This window comes from Chionomys nivalis, chromosome 22 (assembly GCF_950005125.1).
Source record: "Chionomys nivalis chromosome 22, mChiNiv1.1, whole genome shotgun sequence".
Lineage (NCBI taxonomy): Eukaryota > Metazoa > Chordata > Mammalia > Rodentia > Cricetidae > Chionomys > Chionomys nivalis.
Genome location: NC_080107.1, coordinates 32984093 through 32989092, shown reverse-complemented (window position 1 = coordinate 32989092; position 5000 = coordinate 32984093). Strand labels below are relative to the sequence as shown.

The following is a 5000-nucleotide window of genomic DNA, read 5'->3' as shown; positions in this document are numbered from 1 at the left end:
AGCCAACCAAAGAGCAGTAATAAATGTCCAAAAACAGCATCATTATCCGAAGCTCTCACAGCAATCTTCAGAGGAATTAATTACAATTCTGTATAACAGTCGCATTGGCAAAATACACCCATAATTATATACAGGTACTGTACTGTCTTATAGGGAAATATGCCATGTGATACCATGTTTACACAATAATTGATGGATAAGATAAAACTATTTGCATATGAAGTGCATATGAATTATTGGCATGGCTTACCATTTTATGTGGAATCATATTAAAGTTTCATTTGCTCTAGAACTGTATGTGTGATGTGGGGTTACCAAAGGGTATAAAGACGATGCTTAAAATTGCTTTATAGCAAGCGGGCCTGGAAAGATATATCTGAATCTGCATTACTAAAAACTTGTATTAAAAAGGTTGCATAGTTGATCTATAATAAGCATTATTTTCACCTTGCCGGATTCCACTATATTAAACCCCCCTTTCTTCCTCCCAAGTAAACAATATTCTAAATTCTATCAGTGTGACAATTAATTTTACAGTCATAAGCAAAATAAGGAATGGCTTCTCTTTATTGTCCACAGCTATAACTTTTATTTTCAGAGTTTGTATTCTAGTGACATGTAAGAGTACAGTAGCAAAATGTGACATTTTTATAATGTCCATACCTGCTGGAAAATTTCAACATTTGCAAAAATGGCCTATTATAGCATTTAAACATTGCCGATAATTAGCTTGACATTTGAAATAGCAGAACTATTGTTTTGAAGATGCCCTATACAATGTTACCTAACTAACCCCTTTCCCTACTTAGACTCTTTCTCTCCATTATTCTGTCAGTTACAGTACAAATAAGATATCAGCAGTTAATGTATTAACATTCGAAAGAGCTGATGTGCAGGGGCAATACTTTATCTACACCAGGAGCAGAAGCTTTATTGATGTAAAGGAAAATTACATATGCATATTATAGACAGCTAATTGTTAATAAGGCGGTCAACAATGATTTCCTATAAATCCGCTCCAGTTAAGTGCACCAATAGGACCTTCAATGCCATTATCAAACATGTATTAAATACCTACAATACAGTAAACCTAGAAAAATACAAGGAGGCGCTATGATCACTTTAGGAAGCTCACAGCTAATGTACTTGGAGAACCAGAAACATAAAATTATGCTATAGGAACACTTGAAAGTCAGCTTGTGAGTTGCGACAAAGGCGGTAATACAGGCAGAGTGAGGCCAAGTGACCTGTCAAAGGCCATGTGACCCTATGGCGGCAACACCCCAGCAAGAAAGCATGTCTTCGGGAAAATCATAGCTACACAAAGAGATGCAAAAAAATACAACCTCCCAGCAAAGAATGCAATCTAAATTTAAACTACACAAGTCGAGAGCAAAAGAATGGAAATCCCTGGGATTTGGGGGTGGGGGAGGGGATTTTTGTGCAGCAAGATGGAGATGCTTAATTTTAAATTGTTTTGATGATTGTTACTTTCATGGATCCCCTTAATTTGAGTTATAGAAGCCTACCAATTTGATCAATTACCAGAATCTAACAATACACCCTTGTTTCCTGCAAGGGTGTGGAAACAATGGAAATAAAGAGGCAGCTCACAGAATTACGAGCTTGCAACTCCCAGCACCAACATGTAGCCAGCTGTGTGGCCTTGCTCTATCACCCAAAGAAGCTTCGTTCAAATGGGTAAAGATAATGATAATGGGTTCCTTGCTTCCGAGATTGTCACTCGAGTCTAGGAATTTGTGCACGTGACACACTACTATGGAAGTTCAGGGCGGTGTAACTGTTGAAACAACTAAAATCACAAAGATAGACCACCTCTCCAGGGTCTTCCTTTGCTCGCTGCCCACAATTTGCAGGAGCTCTAAGTAAAAGGAGGTGTGGCTTTGTAATAGTCTCTACTTAGTGACACACCTTCCGCCATGACTGCAAAAAGAGCTTCGAGAGTGAGGCCCATATGGGCCAGAGCACTCTCTAGCCTTCTGGTAACATGGGACACAGATATGAGGCCTTGTCTTGAAATGTCTCTGAGATGATACAGCCTCCAGTTTAAAGAAGTTCTTTGGAATTCTGAGTCATTTGGTTTCCTCATTTTTTCAGTGCTTGGAGGTCAAATGGCCTCCAAGATTAGGTAGAGCATCAAACAATACCTCTGTGCTTACTTTCTTAGACGATCTTACTGTGTAAAGGTGTTGCTAAGGCCTCCCTAGACTTTGCATCTGAACTCTGGTCTGCATTCTATCCCATCCCTCTGCATCTTGCTTTGCCAGTATGTGCTTCTGGGACGAGGGGCCTTTTCTCAAGGTTTTCAACGGGTGACTCTTGTTTTTCCAGGGGACACTTATAGTTGACACCTTTCTCTCATCACACTCTCTGCACTGGGGTGGGCAAAGATCACATGACCAAATTCAAGGCCCAGTTTCTTATTTTATAACCGGGTTGTGACCTCTACAAGGCAAAGACAAATTCAAATAGAGATTTTCTTCCAAATTTGAGCATGTGTCATAGAAGCACACGAGCTTAAACTTCTAGATTTCAAACTGGGAACAGCTTTATCTATCACTCAGAGATGAAAAATAAATCAATACCAGAAAGAGACTATGTCAATTCAAAATATTCAAATGGAATGTGCTATTAAGCCCAACCCATTGTTGTCAAATAATTATTCCCAACATACTATAGTCAGCCTTTATAAACTAGCTTGGTCATTTTAATTTTTTTTTTTTAGCCCAGGAACATTCAAAGGCATTAAACCTGCATTATAAATTAATGAGTTGTAAAATGTCAACTGATAAAAGCAGTTTTGTATGTAGAGATAAAAATGTTTCCATTTCAGATTAGCTATGTAAAAATATGCATATTTAGTGAAATGAGACAGGAATTTCTGTCATGCCACAATTCTGGGAGGGGAGGCCAGTTCTGAGGTTCCCCCCATTGCTTGTAACAGAAGCATCTTGGGGGGACGACAGCTGTTCATCCAACCGGAATCATTACTGGCTTCCCTTCTACCTGGAAGGGTTTTCAAATGCCAGTATAAGAGTGGTTTAAAAAGAGATTCGAATTTCCATAAAGTTACAGAAGCTCTGATCAAACTCACACATGTCTGTCGTGGCATCTTAGTGACATGATTTCCCCTCTAAACCTCTTGCTTAACGTAAGAAACAGTAAAAGGCAATGGCGAATGTGAATGAAAGCAAGCCTCCCCTTGCCATCGTCATAAAACAGACATTAGTCAAAGAATGTGTAACAGTGAAGCCAGTTATCTTTTAATACAAGACACTTTATTCCTAGGTCACCGTGTTCTAAGTGAAATTCATGATTTCCCAGAGACTTAACATCTGTTTTTTTTTTTTTAAGTAAATATGTTTGGTTTTCCTGTGTAGCTATGACTCATAATGATTTCGATCACCTTGCTCAACTCCTGCCAGAGGAAAGGAGTCCCTGTGCTGTTGGTTCAAGCATTGCTTCATTCTGTTTTCATTCAGCCAGGGTTTGTAGTTGCCATTTCCATCCTTCAGAGTTTTTTTTTTTTTTCAACTTCACTCCCTGTCCATAGCTACACTACAGCTACACTCCAAGGTTATAACACAATGGTGACTAAAAGTATCCAAAAGCACCTTTTTCAGCAAGCCATTCCTCATAGCGTATTCCTGGAAAGCCTCAAAGAAATTGTGATACGCAAATATTTTATGGACATGGGGCATCTATTTGTCGTCAGTTCTTTAATGTGTTATTAAATATAATAAGAGAATTTATATCTGCTAACAATATGGCCAAAGGAAAAAAGATCTTAGAAGATTCTATAATTGAAAGAATAAGTTCCTGAACCATCAGAATTGTTTTGGAGTTTTTCTTTTATCTGAAATGAGGGTGGACCTTGTCTAGCCTTAAGTTTTATAGTCATAAGGCCTTGGGAATGAAACCTTGAATAAACTGAGTATCACAAAAGGGGAAGTGTGTCCTTGTGTAATTAGATATTGTGTCTATCACCTTCCTCTGGAAAGGTTATGCAACTTTCAAAGTTCATAAAAGGTGTAAAGCCAGTAACTGCCAGGATACATTGGAATGTTTTATAAAAAAAAATACAGAATAGGAAAACTGTAGCGTTTTATAGTTATACACTCCTATTATTATACACTTGATCCACGCTGAACCTCATCTGCAACTGTTCATTTCTCTAAGATACAGATACGGATACACACTTAGCTATTGTATCCCACCAAGTTAACCACCCCTACACAAGGTAACTTGAATCTATGTCCTCATGTGAAGGAAATGCAGCTTAAGGGAACATTTTCTCTGCAGAAGACTTTTCTGGGCTTCCCTGAGGAAGGAGACTGCAGTTCTAGCCTAGCCATAAAAAAAATAACCGCTTCCAAATATTTGTCAGGTGGACAGACCTATTTGGTGAGTTTCTTGGCTGCTGCAGTTTACTGGTATCAATAATAATTCTTGGGTCTAAGTAATAATGTTCTGTGGGGCTACTGCACTGCTTTCTAGCCCAGCTGTGAAAGAACGGGAAAGGACAGTTTTTCCAGAAGAAAATCATTCCCTTTAAGGCAGCCAGGGGTGTGCATTACCTTAATAAATCTTGGTGGGTAGGGGGCAGTGCAATCACTGGGGGGGTGGGGATAAAGAGTCATCTGTCTTTGAAAGAGGTGTGGCTCAACAGAAGGCAGTTGTGGAAGATTTTGTTCCTGGTAGAGATTAAATCAGTAGTTTTGTCCTGATCACCATGGCTTAAAACCATGGGTCATTACAAACTTAATGACATGCAGGGGATTTTAATCTTGGTAAATCTTGTCTCCTTCCCCAAAAAAACACCTACAACAGGATCCCTCATACTGCCCCTACAGGGCTTGCCATGGAAATCTGTTTTATGTTACAGCTAATACCTGGGAATGGCATCGAAACTTTATCTCCCTGCCCAAAAGATTTTGTTCAGGTCTGGGGCGCTAATAAAATGATTTACTGTGCAGCCA

The 5000-nt window shown here is 39.0% G+C and overlaps 1 protein-coding gene across 6 annotated transcripts in view; it reads right to left on the bottom strand.

The window, feature by feature from the left end:
• The window catches only part of Zeb2 (zinc finger E-box binding homeobox 2), a 136316-nt gene that overhangs the window by 46029 nt on the left and 85287 nt on the right, over nucleotides 1-5000 (bottom strand). The window lies entirely within an intron of this gene.